The sequence below is a fragment of the Sminthopsis crassicaudata genome, chromosome 4 (genome assembly GCF_048593235.1).
Source record: "Sminthopsis crassicaudata isolate SCR6 chromosome 4, ASM4859323v1, whole genome shotgun sequence".
In the NCBI taxonomy this organism is placed as follows: Eukaryota; Metazoa; Chordata; class Mammalia; order Dasyuromorphia; family Dasyuridae; genus Sminthopsis; species Sminthopsis crassicaudata.
The window spans coordinates 216,826,679-216,840,137 of record NC_133620.1 but is presented as its reverse complement, the minus strand read 5'-3'; positions in this window follow the sequence as shown (position 1 = coordinate 216,840,137).

Below are 13,459 nucleotides of genomic sequence, written 5' to 3'. Positions count from 1 at the left end.
TCACCTCCTAGCATCTTTGGCTTCCTATAAGTCCCAACTAAAATTTCACCCTTTAAAAGCAGCCTTTCCAATGCCACCCTTAATTCTAGTGTTTCCCCTTTCTTACTTATTTCTTATTTATCCTATATAGATTGTTTTGCACATGGTTTGCTTATTGACTCTCCCACCAGATTATGATCTCCTTGAGGTCAGGGCCTGTTTTTTACCTCATTTTGTATCACCAGTGTTTAACATAGTTCTACTAGGTTTTTAAGAAAGATTCATTGACTGATTAGATAAATCACATTAAATAAGATATATATATATGTAAAGAGAGAGAAATAGATATATATATATGCACACATGCATACACAGACACAAAAGATGTATATAAGAAATACCAGCTATCCAAATAAGTTTAAAAAGCCTTATAATAATTAAAACTATATTACCTGTGTTCTCCGTTTTCATTCATTCTTTATTTATTGAGTGCCTATTAGGTACAAGATGTCTGGAAGTATGAAATATGACTTCTATCTTCTAGGATCTTTTGCACTAATGGGAAAGATAATAGATATCATTTATATAGCACTTTAAGATCTGAAAAGTCCTTGAAAATATTTCATTTCATTTTCACAACAATTCTGAGAGGTAGATGTTATTATTGTACCCATTTTACAAATAAGAAACTGTTAGGATTACTAAGTGAGAACTCAGGTTGTCTGGACAGTAACAAGGTGAGAATTCAGGTTTTCTGGACAATTACAAGGTCAAATGTAGCATGCTGTCGTCTCCAGAAGCTGCCGGATTACTCTCTGGGAAGAGATCTGCTGTGTCTACTCAAATCTCTCCGACAGATTCTTCTTCCTGTAACGAACCGTTGTCTCCAGGCAGTTGCTGTTAACTCTTGTCCAAAGAAGTGACTTCCCTTCCTGCAGAGAGCTCCGTCAGGCCTGATGTAATGCAGAGAGTCTTCTTCTATCTCTGAGAGTCCTCTTTTATTCTCCCAGAGAATGGGCGTGGGATAATGCAAGGGCTTCTGGGAAGAACCACCCCAGCCAATGAGCTTGCCCCCTCTATCAAGTCAACCTGAGTTCTCACCTTGTAATTGTCCAGAAAACCTGAATTCTCACCTTGTTACTGTCCAGACAACCTGAGTTCTCACTTAGTAATCCTAACAAGAAACTAAGGCAGTTAAAAATTAAGTGATTTGTTCTACTGCAGCATGTAGCTGCTAAAAAAAGAGAAGTATACAAATAAGTATATTATAAAATAATATATGATAATTTGGGATAATGATGAAGAAAAGAGAATAATATACATAAAATCATAGAATTTAGGAAGAAGAAGAAATGGCAGATTGCTGGAAAATAGTTTTCATTATAGGAGTGGGTTCATGTACGTACAGGTAGGATAGGAAATAATACTAAACAGAGCCATATTACAAAGGTCTTTGAAGACTAATTCTATACTGATATATAGATATATTTTGACAATATCTGTGTTTTCAAATGATGTAAGGAGCTCTCATGAAGAAACTAAAGTGAAACTAAAGATTAGTATCTGATTTGTAACTGTACAGATATATATGCACATATAACAAATGTATGTGTTATGTACATATATTTTCTATGTATAGAAACATGTATAAACATGATCTTATTGTCTGCTGTATATCAGGTATTATTTCACACATTAGAGATATAAACAAAAAATCAAAATAGTCTTTTATCTCAGTCAGTTTATATTCTAATGAGGGAGTCAGTATTCACATGTATAAATATGTGTTTGTGTTTTTACATGTACTAGGAGTTCATAATTATAGAATGAAGGGGAGAGACAATAGATTTAATCTAACATTAAATATTCAATCCTCATGGTGCAAGTCTCAGAATCTTTTAATCAGAATAGTCAGAAGAATTTAGTGAAAGAGTCAAAGGGTAAAAGAAAGGGGAAGTTTTGGTATTTTGACTGCATTTTTATTTTATTGATAACATCTTTTATTTTATTAACCTTTTTGTGAGGGATGGAGAGGCTACCCCAGATTGAAATACATATTCATAAATGTGTTATATAAATATATTATGTATATACATATGTATGTAGAGACACATATGTAAATATATTTAAATATATAAATTAAACTTTATAAATTTAATTAGATGGCTAATTATAAATTTATAAATATTTATATATGTATTAAAATATATAGATTTATAAAATTTTCCCACACTCATCAGCTATGATATCTTAACAGCAAAGATATTTGGCCAATAGGAGATAAAATTCTAAGAAGTGATACTTTGATCAAAAAAGAAATTTTAACCCAGGCAACCCTTCATATTTAATGCTTTACTTATGTTTTCATCACTGTTATAATCATTTCTATCCCTAATAATAATATATTTGTACATATATAGACATATATATATATGTATATATCTATCAAACAATGTGTCAGCATACTAATCTTGTCTGAAAGGGTATGCCACATTCTACATTTCCAGTCTTGCTCCTTGACACCAACAGTAAAAAAGCCTACTTCTCTGTCACTGTGTGAAGTCACTGCTTAGATCAGAGCCTTGAAATCTTTCAGCATTGTTTTCCTTTAAATTATTGTATCCTCTATGAAAATTTTTCTTCTGGTAGTTCTTATTTCACCCAGTAGTAGTTCCTAAAATTCTCATATATAATACCCTTCAACCATTCCATAGTTGATGGGCACTCACTTTGTTTCTAATTTTTTGCTACTAAGAAAAAGATGTTGCATCCCTCCTCTCACCTTTTCAATTCCTTCCAAGTAGTTCGTGAAGTTTTCAAAACAGATTGCTTTAAATAAAACTTGAAACCAGTTTATAGGATTTTGTTCGGGGAGAAGGGAAAGGACAGCATTGCTATATTTTACACAGTACATATAAACTGGATTTTATATGAATTTTCATCCAGAGGGGAAACTTAAAAATAGCTCAGTTTTGTAGGTTTTTTTTTCCTTTTTTTTAGGTTTTTAAAAATCACACCCAGGTCATCAATAGCAAAAGCTTTTTTTCTTTTCTTTTCTTTTGTGTGTGTGTGTGTGTGTGTGTGACCCATTGAAGAAGCTTTAAACCAAAAACTAATATAAAGATATCCTTAAACAGTAGAAAAATTCCAGTTATGCAGAAGAGGAAAAATGAGGTGTCAAATTACAGGCATGTTGCTTATGTAAAGCCCACCTCAGTTACTATATGAAGAAAAGTCTTCACAAAGCGTTGGGGCATATGGAAGAATCAGGTTTCTTAACAGGTGATTTGAATTGGGCAAAAAAAAAATCTTTAAATGATTTTTTCTCATCTTAATATGTATCAGGCATCTACATATAATATTGAACTTCATTATCTTTTGATTTTATATTACCTAGATTTCTTTATATGTCCATTCTCCTCACTCTTGCTGACTGCAATCTTATATGATAAAGAATAATAATGCAAAAATAATTTATTCAAAACTTAATAATACTTCAAAATTCAGTTTAGAATCAAATAGTGTTACAAAATTTTTAATACTGTCACAAATGAAATAAAGAAAAGCTTTTTATGATTATTCCTTTATCACTATAATTATACATTTCATTAATTACTATTGCTATTTTTCTACTTTTTATGATATTATGATTAAGTCATGAGTATATTGCTTTCCTTTTTGTTTACTTTATTTTGCATCAATTCGTTCCTGTGTATCTCTATGTTCTTCATATTTATTCTCTTTTTTAAAAGCTTTTTTATTTCAAAACATGCATAGATAATTGTCAACACTCACCCTTGCAAAATCTTGTGTTCCAAATTTTTTAAACTGCCTATCCTATCAACAGAACCTTTAACAAGTCCATCCAGGATTTACTTAAAGACCTTCAATAATAAGAAACTTGCTCTTCTTAAAACCCAACTATTCTATCTGTGGTCAACTCTAATAATTAAAAAAAAATTATCTTGTTTTCCCATTTTATGTTAAATCTTTGTTTATCTCCATAAAAATTCCACCACTGGTCTTAGTTCTATCTTTGGAATCAGTTAGAATAACCCTAATAAAAGTAAATCAAGCAATCCATCAATTCATCAACAATTATATAGCAAGCTATACATATATACCTGATACTGAGATATGCTGTGGGAAAATAAAATTAAATGTGAAATATTAACCTCAGAGATCTCACTGCTATCAGGACAGATAACATTTGCACAGTAAGTGTAATTAAATACAATATAAGTATTGTGCAAAATATTAACATAGGTATTGTGCCTACAGCTGGTAAAAGAAATTCTTTGCAGTACCATTTCTATAAATTAATTTTTGATGGTCCCATTAGATTGCAATTGATTTCTATGTTTAAATAACTATAGAACTATAGTTCTTCTAACATGAAATTTTAATGAAATACTAAGGGTAAACAGTAGAATCCAGTCATTAATTAAAAAAAAACATTTATTTCATTACAGATATTAGAATGACTTTTCAAATATAATGAAGAAATTTAGGTAATAAGAGCATATTCATGTGTATGAAGTAATATCTTTAAGGTAGAGTTGTAAAAACAAGTTTGTATCTGTTTTCACTGACCCATCATCTGAAGCATCAAATGTTCCTATTTCTTTAACTTGCCATTCAATAAGTAGTGAAAATAGGCATAATCTTTGATTTAAATAGCAAAAAAAGAAAAATAATCATTAAAACAACTCTAACACAAAACTCCAATAACTTTATAATGTGATATTTACCTATAGCCTATATTTAAAACCTATAGCCAATATTTAAATCATCCTATACAAAAATTATATATGTACATTGAAAGAATAATGAAGACTCACTTTTCTGACAAAAGCAACAGAAATCAATACTAGCTAAGGACCAAGATCCAAGAAGGAACTACAGCAAACATACAACTAAACTAGTCATCATGAATTACTATTCTCAATTGATAATTAAGAGTAGAGAAAAGGCATGGAATATCTCTATTAAGGATCCAGTTTCATCATGTTTCATATAATCACTAACATTAGTGGTCAAGCATGTCAAAACTTATATAACACAGGGGAATCTGGAATGGTAAAAGTGTCCTGCCTAAAGATTTGTCAGTGCTTTTCCCAGTTATACTTTGGAAATATTGCAGAACAAGATGACACAGTCCCAGAGAAGAGGTTTATTCACACAGAATGTTAGGATTCCCCTGAATCTTGATAAAAGAGGTAAGTTTAAAAATGACTTTGAAACCCTAGGAATTCTCTGCCAGACACTGGAGAATCAAAATAGATAGCAGATTCTTGGAAAGGAAAGAAGAGGGTCAGCAGATGGGGTAGAGGGAGGGAACTGACTTTTACATCACTGACTTTTATTCTTAGCTGAAATAAAGCAAAGAGAATAAAATTCTGCGAATCGAAAAGCTATAGATGTGATTATCATCAATGAATGATGCTTGGCTTTATAGAGCATGAAATTTAAATCAAATGTTTGTACACCTCTGCACGAGGAACCCTGAAAGTCAGAGCCATTCAAAGAATGAAAACCTAAATATCTGCAAATCATTTGAAAACCAACACAAAATGTACTTTGTGTGAATGCCTCTTCTCTGCCCCATGCTGGCCTTTTTCTAAAGCCTCCAGGAGGCTAAAAGGGAAAGGGCAATATTATATGTCCTGTCACATTCATTCACTTCTCCTCACAAGGAACCATGCAATTTGAACTCTTCGCTTGTTTGAAAGTTTATGAGCTAAAGAAAATACTTATGTAATCTAACCTGCTAAAAGCTAAGTGTTGAAGTTAAGGCCTTAGCTTCAAAGCCATTTAAAAGCTTATTTTAGTTTTTCAACATTTTTACTCTGGACTCTAGTTCCAATGCATTTTTTACAGCATGCTAAGTTTGCCCATCTACTAATTCAGCACAGAATTACTTTCAATTGCTCTCCCCACCCCAGCGCCTGCAATGGCCTCAGGTCATGAGCTCCCTATTAGCTGAAACTAGGGGGCTCTCAGTCTCATTGCCTAGCAAGTGGGGCAGAAGTAAGGAAATAAAAATGTAGTCCTCCAGCTCACTTTTCAAAAATATATCATAGAGATATGTCCAGAGCACTATTCGAGCATTTTAAGGCAGTGACTGAATTTTAATTTGAAGAAAGAGGCTAGGGAAATGTGCACTGTTTCCTCATTCCTGCATCCTTAAATCCACCCTTTCCCCAAATTTTTAACCATGCCAGAGAGGTTAAAATAACCAAGGAGGTTACTCTACTTGGGGGCAAACACATTAAATCCATCCATATGAGACCTGTACCAAAGCAGCAGAGAAAAAATTAAATGCAGAAGGAAAAAAGGGCTGAAATTTGTAGAGCAAAACTGTAATCTCCTAGAAGCAAGGTCAAGGCTAGAGGAGTACATTTAGAAGAGACTCATAGAGTTCTTAGTGCCTGCAATATAACCCTGCATAGCTGATCTCCCACCTCCCTACCCCAAAATGGTTTGTGAGTAAAAGGCCCTGAGCAAATGGAGTCAGAGAGAATTGAACTCCTCAGCTCATGCCCTGTCTGCAATCTGGAAAACCTAATGGACTAGAAGGGCAACAGACTAGTAATGCCTGTACTGACTACACTAATAGAAAACTGCTAAGATTTATTTCTGCCCTTCTTATTAAGACTTTTCATTCAGCACATCCCAGTGATCACAAATGAAACTCAAAAGGTAAGGAATGAATGGATGATTGGGAAAAACAAACAACCAAAAACAAAAATAAAAACCATAGGTGAAGGGCCAAAAGTCTGTAATTTGGTCAGTTGAGGCAGACATAATCTCCACTAAAGACATTGATATTGACATAACCCCTGGGGTAGTGGATGGGAGCTAAAGAATTTCTATTCAAATCCTGGATTTTCTACTTCTTAGCTATGTGACAATGTATTGTGATTTCAATTCCTCAGGCTTCATTTTCCTCATCTGTAAACTGAAGGATTTAGAGTAAATGACTTCCAAGGTCCCTTCCATCTCTACATTGATGATTTTATGATCTATTAAGGGGTGAAGGCAAGAGGCTATTGAGAGCCAGCTGCTCTCAATGACTATGGGAAACACAGAGGGCTTGGCAGGCAACCCAGAAAAACTACTTGTTTTGTGCATCATAAAAATGTCAGAAATCTGCCTTGTACTCTTCAATATGCATATTTCTATAAATTCCACCTATGGCTGAAAAACTGTTTTGATTTCATTCAGAAATAGGCAACAAACAAAAACACTAAATACATAGTGTGGTTTCTATGAGGGGTCTCCTGGATAAACCACAGACTACACAATAAAGGGGCTCCCAAAAAGCTAAGAACAGCTCCATATAAGAGTGTGACTGAAACACTAATTTTTGTTTGCTCTTCTTAGTTTAGGAGGCCAACTGAATGTTAAAAGAGCAAAAGAATAGCAGGCTTGGGATATTTCCTGTATATCTTTTCTGATAAGAGTACCTTTTTGACAAAAATAGTACTATGAACTGCACTGTGAGAGCCCCATCTAAGATGAGCCTTCCATCAATTCCTTAATAGATTTTTTTTGTCTGTAAATCCAATCATTACCTCTTTGCTATTCAGTGCCAAGTTCTTTATATCTAATCAGCAAAAGATGCCTCAAAATGTTCTTTTGAAACAAGCTGGGTCTAAACAGTTCTATACAAATAAAGTTGCTAAGCATCAATCACAAATTTCATATGTGTAGATTTTCACAGCTAAACTTTTTTTAATTAATGGAAATGTAGACTTTCTGTCATTATGGAGATGAGTGAGAAGTTGGGGAAAAGTGGTAAATAAATTTAACTGATTATTTTGTATGATAATCAAGAAATTCAGCTCTTGACACTATATTAGCATGCATGTAGCCTAAGAGACTTCTGATATTTGAACTTCTCATCAAAACTACCTTAGTTGACTCAGATTTTTTGTTCATTATCTTTTATCTCTTTCAAGAGCACGGCTATGATTTCTTATATGTAATGACTGTTTCTTTTTTCTTCTACCTCTTGATTTTCTCTCGCTTCCATTCATCCTGACTTATGATTCATCACAGCTTCAGGCACCCATAAATGTAATCCCAAAAAACATCACTCTTTAAATGAGAAGTGCAATTCTGACAGAAAAGGGATTGGAAATATATTCATGAGTTGGAAGAGCACTCATGTATTTTCATGTAGCCACATAGAGATATAACAGACTAATTATGTAATTTTCCAAATCTTAAGCAATTGTAAAAATCAATTACCATCAATATTTGGAGACATACCTCTACTGAGCCCTGTCTAAACAACATATTCCAAAGATATAACCTCATGCAGAGTCAACATCACCAAAATGAATCAGATAAGTAGACAATGTTACCATGAAATATGTGCAGGCAACATAGCCAGGTAATCTAGTTAGCAAAAAATCCATTTTTCAGAATTTATTGTTACTTAAAAGGGCATGAACTAAGGCTCACTCACAAAAACCTATCAGCATTTTCTATTCCCTTCCTAATTATAGCTATGATAATTAATCATACTTTACATCTATATAACAGTTTATACTTTATAATATACTTGCCTCACAACAACTCAGTAAAATAGATCTGGAGCTGGGAGGGATTTCATAGGCTGTATTGTACAGCTCCTTCATTCCATAGATAAGAAAACTGAGACCCAGACAATAACAAATAGCTTATATAACAAAGTCTAATTAATTTATAGATTATTTTAAGGTCACAAATTTTATGTATAACAAACTTTCAAGGATGTAAACTTCTCTTCCTTTTATTCTATACCCAGAAAATTAACAGAAATTTCAGTAAAAGACAGTCATGTACATTTTGTACAATACAATCAATTCATTAAATCTATACATTTCATGTTATAGGACACTTTTTCTTTTGAAAACAACCAGGATTGCTTGTCATCATTTATTGTCCCTGTGTTATCCTATAGACCAGGGGTTCTCAAACTATGGCCTGTGACGTTATATGACCTGTCAGGTTATGGCAAATGGGCTGAGGGGCAGAGACAGAGTGTGAGTTTTTGTTTTTATTATAGTCTGGCCCTCCAACAGTCTGAGGAACAGTGAACTGGCCCCCTATTTAAAAAGTTACTCCACAATGAGCATTTTTCTTAATAATTTCTTAAAACTCAGGTTGGAATCATTCCCATCTCTAAATAAATATGTTGAAAATAATAGAACTGATAAAATAGTGTTTGTCAAAAGAAATTTCATAAAAGTAAAAAAAGAGTCTTATGTGGAAACTCATTTTTGTTTAATTAAGAATCTTTTCACCAGGTGCCTATGAAATGCCCACATAACGCCTAACAGTGAATTAATATAAGACTTGTGTAACAGACCTTTCTCCTGAGTTCACTTTGAAGATGGAAGTGGGTATAATTCCACACAGTTCCTAAAATAAAAACAGTTGGGACTATTGTATAGCCCTGGGAGCTGTGGCCTTAAGTGAAAGCATAGGAGGACTGGGTTCCATCATCTTTTAATCACAATTGCAAGAATGTTTGGGTTTTTTTTTAATGGATTTAGACCCCCAGAAGGAACATGTGGATTATAATTAACCACTTAGGAAAGAGATGCAGGATGCCAGTTAATACTGAAATAGGTTTCTTTCCAGAGCTATGACACAAGCAATAGCAAGCTGAATGAGGAAAAATTTCCAGAAGTCTGTTTCTACTTGAGGGCAGTAGCTTTCCTGCACTTCAGCAAATAAAAGGAAAAGAGTAGGGAAAGCACACATCAATTGCAGTTATTTTCCATATTTCTGAAACACAGAAAATGATTCAAAATCTAAGTAGGGAATTACATGGCCTATTTGTTGTTTGACTTGTATACTGAACTTTCTGAATATTGTCTATCAATGTTTCTACTTAATTGATCATCACATCACAATGTTTTGTCATTTTTTTATCAGTGCTACAATTTCACTGGTATAAGGGACTCCTAATGGGGGAAATTTAATCTCCCAAGGTAAGTTAATAGGTTCTCTATTACTTATAATTTTTGGAATTGGGACACTGAAAGTTTAAGTAATTTATTCATACTTATTGATTTATTCCTAGAAATCATGCATCAAATGCAGTATTGAATCCAGATCTCCTTGAAACTGAATTCAGCTTTCTATCCATGTTGCCATTATACTTCTTTTTGTGTCATTTTTATTCTTAGTAAATTACAGGCATTTTGTGGAGATTATGTTGTTTCTAAGTTGCAATAAATACTTAGTAAGAATATCATTTAGCTTCTTACTGTCCTGGCCTTAGACTACTCCCTAAATGTAGGCTAATTTATAAGCTTCTGATGATTGTCGCGTGACTACTAGTTGAAAGATGATGAATGGTTCAAAGTAAACCCATACACATAAGGAATAAAATCATATGCTCTACTGGCTGTACTTTTAAATCTTTTAATTATGCACTTCTTATTATTCAATGAAATGCAATGTATAGTTGTCCCATTCATTATGATAAGAATATAAAGATAAATAATTTAGAGAGATAAAATACAGATAGAAGATATTGTTCTTAATCAAGTACCAGAATAGACACATCTTTTTAAATTTTGGTGGAAAATATTATGTTTAATTGGTGACCTATGATGAAAGCTTTAAGTCATATCAGTGGAAGTTATTCCTGCTTCCTTTATATTCTCAATGTATATAAAACTCTTTTAACAAACTCATTTGTTTTAATTTTTTTCTGGAAATGTTTTACCAGAACTAGATTTATGTACTTATTTATCTAGATATTGAGTATCTGTTTCTCATTTAGGGTAGAAGTGCATTAGCTGCTCATAGACCACTTATACTTTGTGCTAATCAAGGTGCTTATTACAAAGTTTTAGAAGATGGAATTTAATGTCTTAATTTCAAGGTTGTTTACTTATCTGTAAGGAATTCACTAAAATGGAAGCTGACCAAGTAATATATTTCAGTGATATGTGTTATACATGACAATATTGTAGTTGTTTTGGTTTTTTTTTTTTTTTCCTAAGGAAAGAAGGTATATATTGAGTTATCTTCAGCTTGAAGTTAACCCATAATAAAGGCCTAGAATCCATTGAATGTCATTTGGGATATGTTGTCATAAGCAACCAGTAGTTCATGAGTGACTGCCTCAAGGACTTCTCAGGAGAATTGCAACCTATTGAGGTGGAAAAGCCTCTTCAGGGATCAAAATATATCCTAATGTCAACCCTGAGGTCCCTTGTTGCATAGTCAAGGCTGGCTGCATAAAATAGATTGAATAAAACTGAAACCATTAGGCTGTCCTGTTTCACAACATTAATGATGAATGGCTCAGACCAGATGCCATCAACATTAGACTGACCAGTCATTCTATCATGAAAGTTTTAAGATGTCAAAAAACTTCTCTGGGCAGGCCAACTTTCATAGCAGTTGTCAGAATTCATACTTAACTGCTAGTATGAAAAGCTGAGAATAAGCAATGCTCATAATTCTGTTTTCTTTTATAATTGATATTCTTAACAAAAATTTTCAGCTATAGAGTCCTTGGAGCAGAACCCATCTTAACACTAAATTTATTTCAATTTAAGATAACAAACATTAATTTAAGCACCTACTCTAAGTAATACACTGTGCTAAATATTATAGAAAGAAAACAAGAAAGAAAGAAAGAAAGAAAGAAAGAAAGAAAGAAAGAAAGAAAGAAAGAAAGAAAGAAAGAAAGAAAGAAAGAAAGAAAGAAAGAAAGAAAGAAAGAAAGAAAGAAAGAAAGGAAGGAAGGAAGGAAGGAAGGAAGGAAGGAAGGAAGGAAGGAAGGAAGGAAGGAAGGAAGGAAGGAAGGAAGGAAGGAAGGAAGGAAGGAAGGAAGGAAGGAAGGAACTGGCCTCAGATAATCTAAACTCTACCAAAATGTTTAATTAAAACATTCTGAATCACTCCTTGGCTCTATCAAAATATACAATGCCTTTTGCTTATCTCCATAAGTTAATTACACCGGAGGTGAAGATTAAAACCCCAGAAAGCCAGCATTTCTCAGAACCTGGCCACCCCCAACCCCAACCTGGACTGACTCAGTGCATTCTCAGAGCCTCAAAGCACAGACTCAGTACAGTCATTGCTGTTCTGTTAGTGGCTCTCTGCTGCCCGACCCCCAGTCTGTAGAGGAAGCCCATTAACACCATCCAACCCCATCCCCCCCAAAACAGACCTATTGTTTCTCTTGTCAATTTGTTTTCTTTGATTCCTACTCTGACAAAATGAACAAAAAATTCAAAAGGGCTCTAACCATTGACAGCTTTTGTATGGAGAGAGACCAGACTTCAAACACTGAGGAGACTAAAAACAGACTGTCCCCAGAGGAATCCCCTAAGGGGGATATGAGCTGCTCCTCAATACAAAAGAATCTCATAGAGGAAATCAAAAAGGCTCTCACAAGAGAGCTGGAAGAGAAATGGGAAAAGGAAAGGGAAGCTTGGCAAGAGAGCCTGGAGAAGTCATCCCAGGCATTCAAAGACAGAGTGGATAAAGAAATCAAATCATTGAGAAACAAGATTAGTGAGCTGGAAAAGGTAAACAACTCCAAGGAAAACAGGATTAGTGAGCTGGAAAAAGAAAACAGCTCTCTAAAAAATAAAATGGATAAAATGGAAAAAAATTCCATAGAATATAAAAATTCAATTGGACAATTACAAAGAGATATAAAAAAAGTGAGTGAAGAAAATACAGCATTGAAAATTAGACTGGAACAAGTAGGAATGAATGACTCAAGGAGAAACCAAGAGGTAGTCAAGCAAAACCAGAGAAATGAAACAATTGAAAAGAATGTCAAGGACCTTACTAGAAAGACAACAGACCTGGAAAACAGATCCAGGAGAGACAATTTGAGAATAATCGGACTCCTTGAAAAATGTGAGGAAAAAAAGAGCTTGGACACTATTTTCGAGGAAATTATCAAAGAGAACTGCCCAGACGTTCTGGAAACAGAGGGTAAAATAGACATTGAAAAAATTCATCGATCACCTACTGAAAGGGACCCTAAAATCAAAACACCAAGAAATATAGTGGCCAAGTTCAAGAACCATCAGACAAAGGAAAAGATATTGGAAGCTGCTAGAAAAAAGCAATTCAGATATGGAGGATCCACAATAAGGATAAACCAGGATCTAGCAGCGTCCACATTAAAAGAACGAAGGGCCTGGAACATGATATTCCAAAAGGCTAAGGAACTTGGTATGCAGCCAAGAATAACTTACCCAGCAAGAATGAGCATTGTTTTCCAGGGAAGAAGATGGACATTCAACGAAATAAATGAATTCCATCTATTTTTGATGAAAAAACCAGACCTACATAAAAGGTTTGATCTTCAAATATAGAACTCAAGAGATTTCTAAAAAGGTAAAAAGAAATCTTGAGAACTATACTTCTGCCAAAAAAATATGTAAAGAACATATGTATAATTTGTCTTAAAAACTAGAGGTGGAATGGAAATTATATCATA